General features: G+C 45.2%; 1 protein-coding gene across 2 annotated transcripts in view; it reads left to right on the top strand.

The window, feature by feature from the left end:
- The window catches only part of C13H1orf105 (chromosome 13 C1orf105 homolog), a 69,437-nt gene extending 49,353 nt beyond the window's left edge, over positions 1–20,084 (top strand). For both annotated transcript variants that reach the window (XR_006272499.1, XR_006272498.1), the window contains exon 8: positions 18,787–20,084. The gene's annotated coding sequence lies outside the window, so the exon portion shown is untranslated. The remainder of the gene's footprint in view (positions 1–18,786) is intronic.
- The last annotated feature ends 1,251 nt before the right edge of the window (positions 20,085–21,335 follow it).

Below are 21,335 nucleotides of genomic sequence, written 5' to 3'. Positions count from 1 at the left end.
ACTTCATGGCAAATAGGTGGGGAAACAATGGAAACAGAGACTTTATTTTCTTGGGCTCCAAAATCACTGCAGATGGTTACTGCAGCCTTGAAATTAAAAGACACTTGCTCCTTGGAAGAAAAGTTATGACCAACCTAGACAGCATATTAAAAAGCAGAGGCATTACTTTTCCAACAAAGGTCCATCTAGTCAAAGCTATGGTTTTTCCAGTAGTCATGTATGGGTGTGAGAGTTGGACTATAAAGAAAGCTGAGCACTGAAGAATTGATGCTTTTGAACTGTGGTGTTGGAGAAGACTTTTGAGAGTCCCTTGGACTGCAAGGAGATCAAACCAGTCCATCCTAAAGGAGATCAGTCCTGAATATTCATTGCAACGACTAATGCTGATGCTGAAACTCCAATACTTTGGTCACTTGATGCAAAGAACTGACTCTTTGGAAAAACCCTTATGCTGGGAAAGATTGAAGGTGGGAGGAGAAGGTGACGACAGAGGGTGAGATAGTTGGATGGCATCACCAACTTGATGCAGATGAGTTTGAGTAGGCTCTAGGATTTGGTGATGGACAGGGAAGCCCGGCGTGCTGCAGTCCATGGGATCACAGAGTCGGACATGACTGAGCAATTGTACTGAACTATATTCTACTAGGACTTCCCAGGTGGTGCTAGTGGTAAAGAAACCACCTGCTAATGCAGGAATCATAAGAGACTTGGGTTCGATCCCTGGGTCAGGAAGATCCCCTGGAGGTTGGAATAGCATCCCACTCCAATATTCTTGCCTGGAGAATACTGTGTACAGAAGAGCCTGTACATGGGCTACAGTCTCTATGGGCTACAGTCCATAGAGTTGCCACAATTCAGACACAACCGAGCAACTGAGCATGCACTATGTTCCATTTCCCTCAGATAGTTTTTTGTCACATCTTGTGGCTGTAGAGCTGCTTAGAGCCCATCCAGTACTCCCACTGTCAAGTCACGAGTCCTCAGCGCTGTCCTTGAGCAGTGAATTTGTATTTTACAAAATCCAATTCAATTTTCTGCAGAACCTTAAGAATTATGAGCTGCAAAATCCAAGAGATGGAAGGTCATCAGAGGTCATCTCTCCCAGTGCCAGGAACCACAGCGCATTTATACAGCGTTCCTCACCTCTCCTCACTGAGAGGGCTGGCCTTTGATTAAACACCAGATGACGGAGTTTGCCTCTTCAGAACAAAAAGGAATATCTGAGAAACAGGAGTGGGGAGGGGAAAAACATCTCATATTTTTGTTCTTTTTAAATTTCATCCTGTTGCATTGATTGCCTATTCAAAAAAAAGTTAACTAGATATTTTGAAAATGCCTTCAGCATGAGCAAACACAAAGCGGATCCTTCCATGTCAGGTGGTTGGAATGGGTGGACAGCTGTTTCTCTTGCCGAGTTGAAATCAGTTTTTGCGTGGCTTCTACTTGTCTTCCCATCCCTCATAGTAAGTGGTAGAGAACCAGCCCACACCTCTTTAGCATCAATAAAACCCCAAAAAACCAAAAATATCATTCTACCTTGTTTTAGTCATTCCTTCTTGAAGGACAGAAAGGTCACCCACGTTGCTACATCAGGTCTCTCATCTAGGAGGACTGGAGGAAAAGAAAAGCTAATTTTAGTATATATGGGGGGAAAAAAATTAAAAAGAAGCTAGTCCAGGGATGTTCCCCCTGTGCCGTCTTGTTGAATCTGGCCTCCACTGCTCACTGAAGGTTGAGGATGGGTAGAGCCAAATTTTCCTCCAAAATAAAGAGTCAGCTCTGGCCTTGACCTTACAGTCTGCGGGGACGGAAGGAGAGGCTCCCCGTGACAATGGACACTTCCTAGCAGCCTCAGAGGAGTTTCATGAGCTTCCGTAATAGATTGTAAAGCATTTAGAGGCAGGAGAACACGCTGTTCGCTATCACAGGAGACTTGCACAGACTTTCATCCAAAAGTTTATAAAGTTAATAAAATCAGGGGGCTGATTTTAAGGACATGTTCTTGGACTGGAAAGACAGTGGATAGGCTTAGAGCTTTGTACCCAATGCCTTTCTTAATTTTTATTATCATATCAACAACTTTTGCCTCTCATCCTTCTCCATCCTGAGTCCCTGCTGCTGCTAAGTTGCTTCAGTTGTGTCCGACTCTGTGCATCCCCATAGACGGCAGCCCACCAGGCTCCCCTGTCCCTGGGATTCTCCAGGCAATAACACTGGAGTGGGTTGCCATTTCCTTCTCCAATGCATGAAAGTGAAAAGTGAAAGTGAAGTCGCTCAGTTGTGTCTGACTCCTAGCAACCCCATGGACTGTAGCCTACCAGGCTCCTCCATCCATGGGATTTTCCAGGCAAGAGTACTGGAATGGGTTGCCATTCCCTTCTCCGATCCTGAGTCCCTAGATCTGTGCTAAAATATGAAGGAAGCACCAGGATACGTACCCTGACCTGAAGAGCATATATTCATCCAAGAAGGCTGTATGCAGTGAAGTAAGAACAGAAGACCAATTAGTCCTGACCAGGGAACAGTCACCAGGGGCAGCGCTCAGCCCATGGTGTCCCTCTATAGCAGGTGCCCCCACGCCACACACACAGACCATGTGCCTTCCCAGAACTGAATAGTGTCCTCATTTCCCCTTTCCTACAGAAAAACAACCCTACTGACCTATTAGGAAATAGCCTTAGAGGTGTCTGTCCAGTTGCCAAAGAGGTACCCCCCCACACAACCTACCCAGATACCTTTCCAATTTGATTTCCCTTATGGCCACAGGTATGTATTGGGGACCAACTGACTTTGGGAGAAGAGAAAGACTGTAATTATGAGGTTTGAGAAGCCGTCACAGAGAGATTTGTCTGCCGGAGGGATATCGTTAAGGTTCAGATTCAGGCCAGAAGAGCACGCCAGCCCACAAGATGGCAAGTTGACAACGCCTGTTCAGCCCACCTGTGGCGCGCCTGGCCCCCAGCGTGGTGAAGTCTCCAGAGAGCTGGTCTTCCGGGCCCCTGCTCACCTCATCAGAGCTGTAACCACAGGAGAAGCAAGATATCTAGAAAGTCGTCAAGTGGACCATGAGTCTTCTGTTTAAGCCTGTGTTGTTTTGTCTCAGCTCAGGCACACCTCCCATTCATATGTCTACCCTGGGCCAGTTCACACACTGGCAGGCACCTCTTGTTTGCCCAACTCAGTCAATTTGCCCCGATTTAAGCTGGAGCATGTCAAACATGTTTTCACGCCAGTGTTTACTACTAACCAAGCCAAATGACTCAGTTTGTGTTTCCTGCCTTTATGTTCTGTTTGAGTTTAGGAAACAGCCCTTCCACTGGTGGAAGACCCAGGACACTGTGCCTGGTGAGGAGAGGGTGGGCATGCACGAAACATGCTCTAACTATTCAGTGATTACCTCCCACCAGCCTGGTGTTCTGCTTGGCTCTGGGAGACCAAGGATGAATGAGATGCTTGCACCTTCACGTTGAGGGGGAAGGCCGAAAAGTCAGCGAGCCATGGTGCAAAATCAAGCTAAGAACTGGAGCTGCGAAGGCACTGACAGTGGGCATCTAACCCAGCCTCAGTGAGGGCTGAGGCCGGGAAAGGGAGTCAAGGAACCGTCGAGGGGAGGTGACATCCCACTGGCTGAATAGGCATTTGCTGATCCAAAGACAGGGCCAGGCGTCAGGACAGAGGAGATTCAGTGGCCAGGGGAGCCACTGGGAGGTGAGAAGTAACTGGGTTAGAACCAAGTGATGAGTCTTTGTATCTCTGAGTTTGTTGTTTAGTCCCTAAGTCGTGAATGACTCTCCGTGACCCCCAAGGACTGCAGTGCGCCAGGCTTCACTGTGATTATCACTGTCCTTCACCATCTCCCGGAGTTTGCTCAAACTCATGACCACTGAGTTGGTGTTGCCATTCAACCATCTCATCATGTGTTGCCCCCTTCTCCTTCTGCCTTCAATCTTTCCCAGCATCAGGCTCTTTTCCAGCGATTTGGCTCTTCTCATCAGCTTTTCACTCAGGTTATGATGTTTGTTGATGCCAATTTATATTTATACTCAGCCTAGGTTTAGCGAAAGCTCTCTGTTCTGATCTGTGAAAAGATGGCTTAAAATGTGTGGAGGTCAGGAAAAGCGAAGGTCCAGTTTCTATGCCCCCTCCTCCAGCTCTGGTAGAAAAACAAAGGCCCACTAGCAAGTGTCTATCGTGCTGGAATGTGCTGGCGCAGCTCAGGGGCTTGGGGCGCTCTTTCTCATCCCTCTTTCTCTCCTCTTTTGGTCTGGTGAGCTTGCAGACAGTCTGCATTCTCAGAGCTTCCCCTGTCCGGTCGCATACAGGACTCCCTGCTTAACCAGGCATGCACACCACACAGCTTTCTGCAGACATCCTCCAGAGCCCCCATCACCACCCCAGGCCTGCCTCCCCACCCCGCGTGCCCGGGCCCTGAGAACTATGACAGCTCTCTGGAGACAGCAGGTCTGCAAGAAGGGAGTCACATATCTGTGGGAGGACAGAAGCCCAGGAGAAGATGTGGGATATGATTTGTCGATCTTTTCCTTAGAACCCAGAAGGAAGCAAGATGGTTCATCCCCTAACGAAGAGCCTTAAAAATCTCAAGAGAAGGGAAAGGACCTTCAGATCTTTGTGTCCACAGTAAAAAAAGTTAACATTCTTAGATATTCAGATGCAACTTTAACATGGATTATCTTACTCAATCCAAATGATACTCTTACAAGGTGTTTGCGATTATCATCTCTCTCTGTGCCTCACTGTCCTCTCTAGGGATATAATGGCACCCACCTCATAGTCTTCAAAGGATTTAACACAGATAATAATAAATACATTAGAACTATACCTGGCATAGTAAGCTCTCAGAAAATGTGAGGACTGGGAATTCTTTGGTGGTCTAGTGGCTAAGACTCTGCGCTCCCAATGCAAGGGGCCCGGGTTCAATCCCTGGTCAGAGAACTAGATCCCATATGCCACAACTAATGATCCTGCATGCTGCAACTAAGCCTCAGTGCAGGCAAGTAAAATAAATAATAAAAAACATTAAATATGAAAAAAAGAAAATGTGAGTATTTATTATTGTGAGGAATCTAGGGCACAGAGGCTAAGTAATTTGGCCACAGATGATTAAATGAGGCCAAGATTCAAACCCAGGCCGTCTGACCCCTGAGCCGACCTCCTAGTGGCAGCACTATGACCCCAGCGGTTCAGCTCCAAAGCAGAATGAAGGATGACGAGGGACCGGTGACTTTGGGTTGCTAGAGAGAAGCTGGAAGACCCCTTTGGTTGGGCGGATCAGTGGCTCTCAGACTGCTCCCCAGGCAGCATCCTCAGAATTTCCTAGGGACTTGTTGGAGCTGCCCATTCTGAGGCCCCATCCCAGCTACTAAATCTGAAGCTCTGGGGGGACCACAGCATGCTCTGCTTTCAGGAGCCTTCCTGGTGGGGACTCCAACTCTTAGTTATCTCATACCTCCCATGTGCCTAGGCTCCTCAGATGGACTCGGTTCTCAACCACACTGTGATGAACCATCCTTTTCCAGGAGGAGGTCTAGAAAAGGCTTAGCTGCGGGCTGACCACCCAGGGCTCATGGAAGCCTCCACCGTCCTTGGCATTTTGTCAGAGAGCGGATGGCAGTGGCACTTTCTCACCTCCTCTGATACTCCCTCCAGTAGTTAAACAGTCCTCTGAAGAAACAGGTCTCTAAAAACGTGCATTAAGTTGGCCTCATGGTCACAACACATAGAGACTTCAGTTTTCAGGAACACTAGGTCACACTGGAGAAAACAGACTTGATCCCCAGGTTTTGGTGGTGGTTATTGATCCCCCCCCCCCAACATTGACTGAAAGAGTTTAAGGGCCAGAGAAGCTAAAAAGTGACCAAATGAATTCTGCCCCTTGGGGAGTATATCTATCAGGTGTGGAGGTGGGCAGAGGTATAACCAAGGCTACTGCAGCTTTGAAATTTGGGTAGGATTTCATATAGGTGGTTACAGAAGTAGCACAATTTCCCCCAAGGATCAGGGCAGGAGAAGGGCTGGCCCATGGGGGTAGGCATAGGGAATGGGCTAAATCACGTTCTTTAACAACTTAATATTCTTGAGTGCCTTCGGCCTGGCTCAGTTTGCCACAGGTTTGTCTTTTTTGAGCACAGGCAATATTCATTTTGCATCTGTTAAGTCTTTTAATTCTCGTAAGTGTGGAAGTAGGGTTCATTTCTTCATCCTCTTCTTATAGATAGATTTAAAATAGTGAAGCACAGAGAAGTTAAGCAATTTACCTAGGGACAAACAGCTCTCCAGTGGTGGATCTCGGGTTAGAACCCAGGTATTATAGCAGGAATGTAGCAGGTCCCACGGTGTGATTGCTCTTCTCCAGGCAAGTTAGTGCCCATACCAGGGGAGGGTGAGGAGGAGAACAGAACAGAAACACAAGGCTCTCAGCTGATTCTGGAGCCAGACTCCCTCCCCAGTGGTGCCTCAGCCAAACTCTGCCACATCAGTCCTCTGGCCTGGAGTTTGACACCCACAGCCATTCATTAGAGTCAGGTGACAATGACACATGCGTGCCTTGGCCAGCAAGCATCCTGAGATAGGTAACAAAGTCCAGCTGCCAGCACTGTGCTGCACCTCCCCAGAATGAGATCAGAGCTCAGGAGGGCATGTGACAGAGCTTCCCTGGCTGCAGGGAGTTGTGCCCAGGCCCTGCCTGCCTCTCTGCCCGATAGGAGGGGATAGGGCTCCATGCAGGACGTCCTGGCCCGAGGTGGGGCGCCTGTCACTCCAGGGCAGCTACGTCAGGTGAGGAGGCCAGGCTGACGAGTGTAAGCACGTGTGCTACCACCTGCCCACCCTTCCTAGCAGACAATCAGAGGTTTCTCACTGTGAGTCTTTCTTCCCGGGTGAATTGGGAAGGAGGACTGCCTTCGGGTTTTCTCCCGCAAATGGGAATTCAAAGCCAACAGGCCTCTCCCTGGAAGGCTGCAGACCCAGGCCAAGGTTCCCAGGAAATGGCCAGCTCACCCTGTCTGACAAGTGACCTCTCCTGACAAGTGGCCAGTTGAGTTTCAAAACAACAGTGCCACTGACTAAAAGAAAATTGCCTCTTTTTAAAAAAAAAAATTGTATTTATTGTTGGCTGTGCTGGGTCTTCATTGCTGTCCGGGCTTTTCTCTAGTTGTTACAAGTGAGGGCTACTCTTTAACTGTCATACGCAGGCTTCTCATGGCAGCGGCTTCTCTTGTGGCGCATGGGCTCTAGGGCATGGGGGCTTCAGTATTTGCGATAGACTGTGGGCTCAGTAGTTGCCTTTCCTGGGCTTTAGAGCCCAGACTTAATAGTTGTGGTGGCTGAATTTGTGGAGTTAGTTGCTCCAGGGCATGTGGAGTCTTCGGTGTCAGAGGTCAAACCCATGTCTCCTGCATTGGCAGGCAGACTTTTCACCACTGAGCTCCCAGGGAAGGCCAAAACTGCCTCTCCTTAAGGAACACGGGGTGGTTCACAGGTGGATCAGAGTTCCACTCTTCAGATGCAGGAATATGGGGGACACTCACACTCATTCCACAGAACCGGATATCTGGTCACCCTTTCCCAGAGGGGCTGATGCATGTGTATGCTCTGCTTACGCTCGAGGGAATTGGTAGCTGGAGGCAGTACAGGAGCCGTCATACTGGGCACGCTTTCTGGGCACAGGCGTGCCTGCCATGGGTCCACCCGCTCAGTAAGAGGGCTCAGGCTGGTGGCTCCTGGCCTCTGCACAGTGTGGGTTTTGCTTCCTTGTTTGAAGGCAATTTTAAGCTTAAATGTATATGGGGGCGGGGGGGAATGTGTTTTTCTATTAGACAGTCTAAAACAACTGGCAAAGGCACAAGGAGCCCTTGTTACCTGGACCAGGATCTGAGGAAATGCTGCTTACCCAGAAGAGGACTCTGGAATAAACTGTTCCTTTCACCAGGCTGGCTCAGGCCCCAGTGATCGCTGAGGGAACAGATGAAAAGAGCCTGAGGGCTGGGAGAGCCACTGGGGCCTCCCAAAACCTGCAAGTCTCAACAGGGCCCCATCCTCCTCCCTAAACCACTCTGGATCACTTAGCTTAAAACCCATCAGTCCTTTAACACCTTCTCCCACCTGCTCAGGGAAGATGTCATCCTTGGTGCCCAGTTTCTGGAAGTTTCTGCCTTTCATTTTTAAGAGTTTGCTTTTTGCTTGGGGTTAAAGATCGTCCATTCGAGAAGCAGGCTGGGCAGGCTCTCCTCCACAGTCCAGCTGTGAGCCCAGGGATTCCTGAGCCTCCATGGGAAGCATCCCAGGTTAGCCCTGGAACTGCTGGTGGACTCATTCATGGAGCAGATCTTTAGGGGGCACCATCTACATGCCAGGCTTGACCAAAGCCCTGGAGACAGACACGTGAACCAGATCTGCTCTCACAGAGCCTGTGCTGTGCTGGGCTTAGTCACTCAGTCGCGTCCAACTCTTTGCAACCCCATGGACTGTAGCCCGCCAGGCTCCTCCGTCCACGGAATTCTCTAGGCAAGAATACTGGAATGGGTTGCCATGCCCTCCTCCAGGGGATCTTCCCAACCCAGGGATGGAACCCAGGTCTCCCGCATTGCAGGAGAATTCCTTACTGTCTGAGCTGCCAGGGAAGCCCAAGAATACTGGAATGTGTAGCCTATCCCTTTGCCAGGGGATCTTCCTGACCCAGGAAGCAAACTGGGGTCTCCTGCATTGCCAGTGGATTCTTTACCCGCTGAGCTACCAGGAAAGCCTCCTCACAGAGCCTACATTCTAGTAAATACTTGTTTTTTCAGTCATTAATTCATGTTTGACTCTTTGTGACCCCACGGACTGCAGCATGCCAGGCTTCTCTGTCCATCACTATCTCCCTGAGTTTGCTCAAACTCTTGTCCATTGAGTCAGTGATGCCATCCAACCATCTCATCCTCTGTCACCCCCTTCTCCTCCTGCCCTCAGTTTTTCTCAGCATCAGGGTCTTTTCCAATGAGTCCGCTCTTCACATCAGGTGGCCATAAGTATTGGAGCTTCAGTTTCAGCATCAGTCCTTCCAATGAATATTCAGGGTTGATTTCCTTTAGGATGGACTGGTTGGATCTCCTTGCTGTCCAAGGGACTCAATAATATTGCTGTCTTAATATGGTATATTAGGAGGTGGTGATTGCTATGGGAAAAAAAGGGTAACAGGAGTGGGAACTGATAGAAACCTGAGGACCCAAGGGGACCCAAATCAGGAGTAAGTCATTGGACGGGGATGTCTTTTGGCCTGAATGTCACTGCTCCCCTCACCCCAGGACCTTCACTTTTACCAAGAGCTCCTTCTAACGCCCGCCTCTCTTCTTTTGAGCTTTGGGTACTATCCCTTCCTCCACCACCAAATACTGGGCCTCTTCCTCTCTGTTACTAATCCTCCTTATTTTCAAGGTCCAGCTCAAGTCCAGCCTTAGTGCAGCTCCTCAGAAGTGTACGAATGTGTCCTGTCTCTGAGCTCTGTAAAAACATTAAGCCAAGCAAGCGCTCCTGCTCTTATCTTGTCTCCTGTTGGCCGATCAGTGTCTTGTCAGTGCATTCTGTTAAAGAAGACTGCTGCGCTCTCAGCGTGTGGCCTTGAATAGAAGAGCCTTTCGTCAGCATACTGAGTGGCTCCAGTGCACTTTCCTTGGAGAGGACTCCTCATTGCCAGGAAGCTGCAGCTTTTTCTACTCAATTGCTAACCGCCCCCTCAAGCTCTCTCAGTTGAATCTCCATTTGACAAGAATTTGCTCAGCTTTCCCCCTCCTCAAAGCGAAAGTGTTAGTTCCTCAGGCATGTCCACCTCTTTGCAATCTCATGGACTGTAGCCCTCCAGGCTCTTCTGTCCATGGAATTCTCCAGGCAAGAATACTGGAGTGGGTAGCCATTCCCTTCTCCAGAGGATCTTCCTGACCCAGGGATTGAACACAGGTCTCCCGCATTGCAGACAGATCCTTTACCATCCAAGCCACCCAGGGAAGCCCGAAGCACACACTGGGCAAGGGCAGGATTTGAGCCATGCATTCAGAGAACAATGGATCAGCAGTCCATTGCCTTAACCACTCGGCCACTTCATCCTCATCTCTCCTCAAAACATAGCCTGTATCTTTATCATCTCCTTCTTATCTAAGGAGAATTAGTGCTGATTGTGGCCAAGACTAACTGCTTCATCTACATGGCTGCTCATGACTCTGGCAGTCTTGTTCTTTTCATTATCCAAAAATTCTTGTTCATTCTCTTAAAGTACTGACTCCTTCTTCTAAGCATCCCAGCAAGTTGAAGTCTTCCCAATTAAAAATAAGAAAAAAATCCTCGTATTTCTTCCTCAAATTACTACCAAATCATTTCAGAGGGAAAAGTGAGTTAGAACATGGACTCTTGAATCAAATTGCCCACAGTTTAAATACCACTTCTACTGTTGCTAACTGTGGGTTTAGACAATTTACTTAAGCACTTGATTCCTCAGTCTCTTCATCTGTAAGAATGGGGATAATCATAATAACAACTATCTCATCATGTGGAGGTGAGAATGAAGCAAATTAATTGTTTGTAAACCACTTAGAAACAATGACACCTTATAAATGCCATGTAAGTGTTTGTTAATTAAAATAAATAATGGCTAAGCATTAGCTATTATTACTTCTTTCATTTCTTTGGTCTTATTTCTTCTTAAAGCTACCATCCAATCCCTCTATTGCCTTTCATCACTAAATTTCTCAAAAGGATGGCTTACCTTGCAGATTCTCCACTAATTGCCTCCAGTTCCTCATGTATTTCATTCCTCAAGCCACTATAATACTGAAACCACCCTCTTCAAAGGTGCCGATGGCCTTCTTGACCTGTGACACCACAAAGTCTCTTTTCCTTTCATTTGCCTTCTAGTATCTGACTTAGAACCTCTTCCTCCCATTGGAGAATCCAATCCAGTGCCTTGTCAGCCATCACCTCTCCACATACGCCATCCCTTAACACAGCCTTCCCAAAGGTTCTCCTTGCCTTCTTAAGCTCCTCCCTCTCCCTGGTGATGCCATTCATACTCCTGTCTTCAGTTATTGCCCAGATGCCATTGACTCTCACACCTATGAGGCCTGACATTTTCCCCCTGAGCACTAGCCCAAAAGCCTGACTTTCCAGACAGATAAGATATCCTACCAAATATTCAATTACAACATGTAAATCTTCTCCCTCTCATGTGTTGCTACAACTCTCTGTTTCTGGCATTTAGTCTCCAAAGTTTGAAATCTTAGTCTTTGTTGTTCTATACCTGTACATGCCTTTGCATTTTACAAGTAAGTTTTCACCTCCCTTAGTGCAGTTGTTCCTCACGATGACCTTAAGAGCATTAATTGATGAGTGATTTAGCAAGTCTCAATTTAGATGAGTCTTCTTTCCTCAGACTGACAAAATGAGTATATTTGCCAGTTCTTTTAAGAAAGGCTGGTATAACTGCTTACAAAGGAAGAAAACGAGGCTCATGAAAGTTAGGTAGCTTGTCAAGGTGTTGGAAGGGTCAAGTACAATAGTAAGTGTAATGGAAGCTTCATGGACCATAAAAAATGTTGAAAATACAAGGTTTTAATGATTACTAATAAAATATTAAATTATTGCTGAAACAGCACATTTGGTAAATGTCATAAGAGAAGTACTGTGTGTGTATCCTCATTCAATCATATCTGATTCTTTGCAACCCCATGGACTATAGCCTATGAGGCTCCTCTGTTATGGGATTTCCCAGGCGAGAATACTGTTGAGAATTACTAGGTGCATAAAACACAGAGGGGAGAGAAAGATTTCAGTTTGACGACATTCTAAATGACCAGAGGCAAAGTCTAGCAGTTGCCAACTTAGCTGGGCCTGGATGATGCATTCAGAGACTTTATCCTCACCTCCCCAATATTCCAGGTGCTACACTGTCACTAGGGATGTCCCACCATTATTTGACTAAGTGACTGAGACACAGTCCTCTGGAATGTACCAGAGGAAGCCACCAAAAGCTTGTCTCATTACTTCTTGTGTTTTTTTAAGTTATTTAAGAAAAATTAATCTTGTTTATTTTTATTGGAATAGGTTGACTTACAAAATTGTGTTTGTTGGTGGTATAAAGACTCTTGTCCACTTATACCCATATTATAGCTATTCAGCTGTGCTTTTTTTTCATATGTTAGTTATTACAGAGTGTTTAGTATACCACTCTTGCTAAAGTAGGTCCATGTTGATTATATATTTGTAATGCTCCTTTCCCCAGACTGGAAAAATGAACATATTGCCAATGCTTTTAAAGGACTGTTGTGAGGATTACTGAGATTATGCTTGTACAGGGCTTGAATTCCTACTAAGAAGAATGCTGAACAAATACTGAGCATGTGTGCATATATTCTGTTGCCTCAGTCGTGTCCAACTCTGTGCAACCCATGGACTGTAGCCCACCAGGCTCCTCTGTCCATGAGATTCTCCAGGCAAGAATACTGGAGTGGGTTGCCATGCCCTCCTCCAGGGGAAGAGCATAGTCATTATTTAATCCAATTGCCATTTATTTTAATAGTTACTCATGAATAGTGATATCTTGAGAACTAGGCCTAAAACTGGAACAACTATGAGCTATCCAGTCACAAAAGTCAGTGGGTACACATTTACCTAGGAATGGAGTCACAGAAGGAGATACAGTCAGTTTGCTCTGAAAGCTGAAAATAAGTTATGTCACATTTATGTTCAGATCTCTAAGCGGTCCTGTTGCTGGTGGTCTGGGGAGATGCCACCTTTTCTGCCTGAGTGGTCATCAGATGATGTCCAGGGAGTGCTCCAGCCTGGGCCACTTTGTCCCAAGAAAGGGGACAAAAAACTAGAAAGAATAGAGCTGGTCTCAGCTCCCCAACAAATTCACGATCTGTGGATGATGTAAGAAAGCTTCATTTCACAAATCACTTTATCTGAGTTTAAAAGTAAGGAGAAACCTCTTCCAGGTCCCCCAGATCTGCCCTGTGGGTTGCAGTGGATATAAAGGTCAGAGAGGTGGAGGAATAGAACTGAGCCACTAAGCAGGGAAGAATTCATTTAAGTCTCTGGGTTTGGGGATCCAGCCTCTTTGTGTAGGACTCTCTGGGGCCAGCAGCTTTTCTCAAGTGTCTTCTGTTACCTGTTTCCTTGAGCACCCCACCCCAGTGTTAGGTTAGGAATACTAACCTGGAACAACAGGATCAAAAGAAATCCCTAAAGTTTAGTCCAGAGCAGGACAGCTAGATGGTGGGAGGGCCAGCTGGAGAGAGGGTCTCATCTCTAACATCAAAGAGGCTGTGGGGAAATAACCTACAATAAGGTGCAGCTGAAAAGTGACACGCTTACCTAGAATTCTTTCCCACTTGCTTCCAGTTGGAAAGGGAAACCTAGCTTATGATATCAAACCACTGTCACTGACAAAGCCAGGAGGACCATGGATCCTCCGCCATGGTCCTGCCGAGGCCGCACTGCCTACAAGCTGCTCCCAGCCGCTGACACAGCACACAGGACACCGTGAGGCAGGCCTGTTCCTACAAGACTTGGGACTCTTCCAACAGGTGACTTTGGCTCAAGGACATCCTGTCAGCTTGGCCAAGCCTTTCTCGGAACTCGGCTGCAGTCCATGACTCTTCCTACCCATTTATCCTTCCTTCTTCCTTCCCTTCACTGTTGTCAGACCTGCATGATGGTCTGAAAGCTCTCCCCAGGGTCTGTTCCTTCCCCCTTTTTCCTTCACAGGCACCAACCCTGTGCATCTCTATCACATCTAATCCTCTCTTGGATTTGCTAAGAGGACCTGAACTCACACAGTCATTAACAATAATATATCTATTGCATTCTCTGGGGAAGGTGCTATACCAAGACTGAGGGATGAAGGGAGCATACAGAGATACAGGGCACAGTCCCTTGCTCTTTGGAAGCCTTTCATTGAATAGCTAAAATGATTCCCACAGATACAATCAATTCAGTTCAGTTCAGTTCAGTCACTCAGTCATGTCCCACTCTTTGCGACCCCATGAACAGCAGCACACCAGGCTTCCCTGTCCATCACCAACTCCTGGAGCCTACTCAAACTCATCTCCATCGCATCAGTGATGCCATCCAACCATCTCATCCTCTGTCATCCACTTCTCCTCCCGCCTTCAATCTTTCCCAGCATCAGGGTCTTTTCCAATGACTTGGTTCTTCGCATCAGGTGGCCAAAGTATTAGAGTTTCAGCTTCAGCATCAGTCCTTCCAATGAATATTCAGGACTGATTTCCTTTAAGATTGACTGGTTGGATCTCCTTGCAGTCCAAGGGAGTCTCAAGAGTCTTCTCCAACACCACAGTTCAAAAACATCAATTCTTCGGTGCTCAGCTTTCTTTATAGTCCAGTTCTCACATCCATACATGACTACTGGAAAATCCATAGCTTTGACTAGACAGACCTTTGTTGGTAAAGTAATGTGTCTGCTTTTTAATATGGCCATCTAGGTTTTCCATAGCTTTTCTTCCAAGGAGCAAGCATCTTTTAATTTCATGACTGCAGTCACCATCTGCAGTGATTTTGGAGCCCAAAAAATAAAGTCTGTCACTGTTTCCATTGTTTCCTCATCTATTTGCCATGAAGTGATGGGACCAGATGCCAGGATCTTAGTTTTCTGAATGTTGAGCTTTAAGCCAACTTTTTCACTCTCCTTTTTCACTTTCATCAAGAGACTCTTTAGTTCTTCTTCGCTTTCTGCCACAAGGGTGGTGTCATCTGCATATCTGAGGTTATTGATATTTCTCCCAGCAATCTTGATTCCAACTTGTGCTTCATCCAGCCTGGCATTTCACATGATATACTCTGCATATAAGTTAAATAAGCAGGGTGACAATATATAGCCTTGATGTACTCCTCTCCCAATTTGGAATCAGTCCATTGTTCCACTCCCAGTTCTAACTGTTGCTTCTTGACCTGCAAACAGATTTCTCAGGAGGTAGGTCAGGTGGTCTGGCATTTCTATCGTTTTCAGAATTTTCCAGTTTGTTGTGACCCAACAGTTAAAGGCTTTGGCGTAGTCAATAAAGCAAAAGTAGATGTTTTTCTGGAACTCTCTTGCTTTTTTGATGATCCAGCGGATGTTGGCAATTTGATCTCTGGCTCCTCTGCCTTTTCTAAATCCTTGAACATCTGGAAATTCATGGTTCACGTACCGTTGAAGCCTTGCTTAGAGAATTTTGAGCATTACTTTGCTAGTGTCTGAGATGAGTGCAGTTGTGCAGTAGGTTGCACATTCTCTGTCTTTGCCTTTCTTTGGGATTGGAATGAAAACTGACATTTTCCGGTCCTGTGGCCACTGCTGAGTTTCCCAAATTTGCTGGCCTTTCACAAAGAATGAAAGCACAAAGAGTGAAAGAGTGCAGCACTTTCACAAAATCATCCTTTAGGATTTGAAATAGCTCAAGTGGAATTCCATCACCTGCACTAGCTTTGTTCATAGTGATGCTTCCTAGGGCCCTCTTGACTTCACATTCCAGGATGTCTGGCTCTAGGTGAGTGATCACACCATCGTGGTTATCTGGGTCATGAAGATCTTTTCTTTACAGTTCTTCTGTGTATTCTTGCCACCTCTTCTTAATATCTTCTGCTTCTATTAAGTCCATACCATTTCTGTCCTTTATTTTGCTCATCTTTGCAGAAATGTTCCCTTGGTATCTTTAATTTTCTTGAAGAGATCTCTAGTCTTTTCCATTATATTGTTTTCCTCTATTTCTTTGCACCGATCACTGAGGAGGGCTTTCTTATCTCTCCTTGCTATTCTTTGGAACTCTGCATTCAAATGGGTATATCTTTCCTTTCTCTGTTGACTTTCACTTCTCTTCCTTTCTCAGCTGTTTGTAAGGCCTCCTCAGACAACCATTTTGCCTTTCTTTTTCTTGGGGATGGTCTTGATCCCTGCTTTCTGTACAATGTCATGAACCTCCGTCCATAGTTATTCAGGCGCTCTGTCTATTAGATCTAGTCCCTTGAATCTATTTTTCACTTCCACTGTATAATTGTAAGGGATTTGGTTTACAGATACAATGGTGAACAATAAAAAGAAGTATATGCTTTTAATATAATATTGTTGTCATCTATTTACACGATGGTTTCCCTTTCTCTATCTCAATGGGACCAGTGTTTTTTAAACTGTAAATCAAGACTCATTAGGGAGCTGTAAAATCCTAACAGTGGGTCACAACCAGCATAATTTAAAACAAAATAGAAGAAAGCAGAAGGTAGCATACATTATAAATATTATATGTGAAACTCTTGCATCTATATATACATGTGTACACACAAATATATGTGTACAATGGACTTTAAAGTAAAATAAAATATAATATTCCTTACTGGAACACCATTAAGAAATTCTGAAAGTGAGTAAACTCAACCATAACCTTCCTGAGGACAAGAACAGTGTCCTTACTCAGGGCTCTAGTGCCAGGATCTAGAGTAGTGCCTAATTACATGCAGGCACTCCATAACCGTTTGTTGACTATGTGTGCTTTTGATGGCTAACTTTAGAAGGCCACTTGACTGGGCTTAGTGATGCCCAGATAGCTAGAAGATCATTATCTCTCTGGATAGGTCTGTGAGGGTGTTTCCGGAAGAGATTAGCGTTTGACTTGGTAAGGCTGAGTAAAGGAGATCAGCCTCACCAATGCAAGTGGGCATCATCCCATTCTTTGAGAGTTTGAATAGAACAAAAAGGTAGAGGAAGGGTGAATTTTATTTCCCCTTGAGTGAGTATATCCATTTTCTCCTGCCTTTAGACTTCAGTACTGCTGGTTTGTGGGCCTTTGTACTTGGAATTACACCACTAGCTCCCCTTGGCTGTGACTCCATTACTGGCTTTTCTGAGCCTCCAATTGGTAGGTGATAGATTGTGAGACTTCTCAGCATCTATAATCACATGAGCCAATCACTTGTACTAAATCTCTTTTAAATTATCTGTATATCTCCTATTGATTCTATTTCTCTGAAGAAGCCTGCCTAATATGGTAGTGAATAAGAAAAAAAGAGTCAGTTTACAGAGGAGAGAAAACCTTAGTTAGAACTTGAAAAAAGGACTGGATTTAGAAAAATGGAGAGAAAAAGGATGAAGATGCAGGGGGCATGATCTGAGGTGAGAACTAAAGGTCAAGATGCTCCTGATGTATTAGGGAGATTGAGTAGACCTATTTTTTTTTCCCCCTTTGGTTTAATGACTATCGGTGTGGAAAGAGAGTAGAGAGGAAGAAGACGTTGGCCAGATACTTATGTCAAAATGGCCAACACAGTTCTCCCAGCACGTGCTTTTGCAATGATAAGGTGATAAGGTAATAATGATAATGGCAAAATCATACCCAGAACTTACACAAAGCATTTTTCAGAGGTCTCCGAGCACATTACCATGCTGCATGACTCATCCTCTTGAGGATTCTGTGAGACAGGTTTGGGAAGTTTTCAATCATCTCTGTTATTCAGGGAGGGAAACCTGAATAGAGGCAGTGAGAATGTCTTAATTCCACATCCCTATCATGAGCTGGCTGGAGTTCTTTGTCTCCCCATTTCAGCTACCTCTTCTAGAGCCAGTCTTCATTGTTAAGGTATGTCCCAGACCCCTTGTAGATGGGATCCCTTGTAGATGTAGATCCCTTGTAAGTCTATAGATGTGTATCTTGTTCAGGCAACTAACTGGACTTAAAGCCTTGGGAAGGAAGAAGAGTTACATCTTCTCTTTTAGTGATATACAGATATTTCTCGTTGACACCTGAAATGAAATCTGTGTGTCTAAAAGTAAAAGAGTCAAATGACACATGGGTTTTTAAGTGCATTTCCAGTCTAATAAGGGTTCATTCTGTTAGCCTACTGGAGTCTTCTGCCTTTGAAATCCATCACTTTCTCTCTCTTTAGACTGTTCCTTTGCCCTTCTTCCCTCTTTCACCATCAATAAGACATGATACATAACTCCAGATACTGGTTACCAAATCTAGTGAAAAAATTGAATGGTTCACAAACCTCCTCAGCCTCCACTTGTGGCCTTTTATTCTTCATGGCCCACTGTACAGATTGGATCTCCAACCCAAAAGTTCCTTAAAGACCTTTATACTTACCTTAGTGCAGGTGCAGGGTCAGTAATGGCTTCTCCTAGTTTTCCCAGAGCTCAGTTGAACAGCAGCCTACTTGACCTCTTAAAGGTCATCTGAGCTTGCCAAGAGTTTTCTAGAAGTATTTTACCTCTTTCTGCTTTACTAAATCAATCAATATTCCTCCCGTGGTTTAAATGTAGACCGCTCTTATGTCAGGTTCATTCAGGTTAAATCAACGAAATGTGCAATGATATGATCGGCCATGGCTTGTACTTTATTTCCTAGCTGCCCCCAAGCAAAATTGGCCATGCCTAATGCCAAAAGGGAAGCACAATGTATCAGGAAGAATGTGAACTCTGGAGTCCTGCTTGGTTTCTGGTTTTGCGGCATCTACCGGCTTCTCACCGTGGACTTGGCCCTTAGATGACCCTCTTTGAATCTTAGTACACTGCTTTAGTCTTTCCCTTCAGTGCCTAGCAGAGACCTAGACTCAAAGTACATTCACAGTGAGTTCTGGTCCACTTGATGTAACTGACCTGCCTATATGACATTGTAGTAAGCTTAAAGCTTCTCCTTCTCCAAAGCTGTAGCTCAGTCAAAGTCATCAAGGAGCGAAAGAGACTGGGCATAGGAATGGTTTCTGCAGCAGCTGAACACTAGCTGATACTTTCTTTCCTCTTCCTTCTCCCAGGACTTCTTCCTACCTGTTGGAGCACTCTCTGGTCTGGTATTGGAGGGTGGGTCACACTCTCAGGGAAACTCCTAAAGTTTATACCAGAGGCTGACTCCTTCCCATGACCTCAACAGCAACTGGAGTAGGAAGAAATGGAAAACTGAAAGAAGCACTATGATCTCTATAAAGCTAAGACCAAGTGAGAATGCCCCTAAGGGACATGGTACCATCAGGTACTTATATGGGGGCAACAATGGAAGAGCAGCAAGAGTGCTGTAAGGATGATGACATGCCCCACTCGCCACCACCCCGACCTCACTAATTCTCCCACAACTTCCCCACGTATGTGCCAAGATCCAGACATACTGGACTACTTGCAACTTCCTGAAAGTGCCTGCTTTTTTTTTTTTTGGCCTCTAGGCTTTTCTTTATGTTATTATTCTGTCTTCCTAGCTGCTCTTCCCAGTCCTTCCCATAAGTAGGACTTCCTCCTACTTATCCTTCTGGGTGTGACTAGGTATCAGTTTCCCTCCTCTTGTTAACCTTCTGCCTCATCACCATCCCAGACTATGCTCTTAGAAGACTTTTTCCCTGTCTCCATACATCACAAGTGATATTGTAATTGTTGATTTATAATCACCATTCACTGTTTCCAGAATGATGACGGCAATGAAATCGTAGATGCTATGTGTTGAGCACTGCCTATGTTCCGAGTACTATATTTTATGCCATTAATTCTCATATCAACCTCATGTGTAGGACTGTTATTCCCACTCTGTTGTTGTTGTTGTTTAGTTGCTAAGTCGAGTTCAACTCTTTCACGATGTTATGGACTATAACCCACCAGACTCCTCTGTCCAAGGGATTTTTCAGGCAAAAATACTGGAGTGGGTTGCCATTTCCTTCTCCAGGGCATCTTCCCAACTCAGGGATCCAACCCTAGTCTCCTGCATTGGCAGGTGGATTCTTTACAACCAAGCCACCAGGGAAGCCCTGGTGAAACTTAGAAATGAAACTTAGAAAGGCTTTATCTGCACTTACACAGTTAATAAGAAGCAGGGTCAGGATGAGAACAGAGGTCTAGTTTTCACCCATTGGGCTGTGCACAACCTCAAGGCAGAGATACATCTTTCATGTCTGTAGCCTCAGCGTCTAGCACAGTGCCTGGAATGAAGAGCAGATGTGCTCAATAATGTATCTGATAAATCAGTAAATGAATGGTGATGAATTGCTGTCACAGTCAGCCTTGATAATCTCAATATATATTTCCTGGTCCTGGATAACCATTTTAGAGGAACAGTTACGTCTAAAATAAAAAGATACTTCAAGGACAGCAGCAAGAGAGTATTTTGTAACTTGACTTTGAGTACATTAGACATGATTGAACTGGACTGAGTTAACTGGGATAGATTGCTGTACAAAACAGGTCAATGGACTTCCCTGGTGGCACAGGGAATAGGAATCTACCTGCCAAAGCAGGGGACACATGTTTGATTCCTGGTCCCGGAAGCTTCCACATGCCTAGGAGCAACTAAGCCTGTGCACCGCAACTACTGAACCAGTACTCTGGAGGCCAGGATCTGCAACTACTGAGGCCCACATGCCTAGAGTCTGTGCTCCACAACAAAGAGTAGCCCCCATTCACTGCAACTAAAGAAAGCCTGCTGGCAGCAAAGAAGACCCAGTGTAACTAAAAAGAAATAAATAAAATAGGTTAAGTATCCAATGAGGAAATGAATATAGATAAATTGTGTCTACTCCCAGGAACTACTACAAAGGGTTTAACAGAGTCTAACATTCTGCTGAGGCAGGGCCTTGGGCAAATAGCTAGGCTTTATTTGCACAATAAACAAGTGGTCCCCAGTATGAGCTAAATTTCTCAGCCAGGAAGGCTGCTTGAAAAGCAGATCTGGGCTTAGAACAAGTCTGAAGCAGTTTTCTCTGTTGTAGGAGAATGAAAGAACAGATAATTATTGGTGGAAATAATCAACCTGAAGAGAAGAGGCTTAGAAAGGCTTTGTCCTTAAACAAGTTCTCCCAGAGTTGTAACCAGTAGGTAATTCCTGGGGATCTAATGCACAGTCTTAATAGACAATACTGTATTTTAAACTTCAAAGTTGCTAAAAGACTAGATCCCACTTGTTCCCACCTCAAAAGAAGTGATAATTACGTGACACAATAGAGATGATAACTGCTGCTAAGGTGGTGATCACACTGTAATATATAGCTGTATCAAATCAACACATTGCACACTTTTAAATTCTTACAATGTCAATATGTCAATCATATTTCAACTTTTAAAAAAGTGCTTTGGTTTCATTTCAAATTAGACTACATTCCACCACTGAGGTTGCCTACTTAGAGGATCAAATTGCTGCTATGGAGTTTAGATTTGAATATATTTATTCTAATTTTTTAAATCTCCTAAAACTTAAGGAAATTATAAAACAGTTACTGAGATACAGAATTAGTACATCAGTTAAGCATGTCTACTCACTAAGAAAATCAATTCCTGAGCGATAGAGCTGATGGCAAGGAATCATGACAATTTATTCCAGTTTTGACAG

Source organism: Cervus canadensis, chromosome 13, assembly GCF_019320065.1.
Source record: "Cervus canadensis isolate Bull #8, Minnesota chromosome 13, ASM1932006v1, whole genome shotgun sequence".
NCBI lineage: Eukaryota > Metazoa > Chordata > Mammalia > Artiodactyla > Cervidae > Cervus > Cervus canadensis.
The sequence above is the reverse complement of the archived record's forward strand: the minus strand, read 5'-3'. Positions and strand labels throughout refer to the sequence as shown.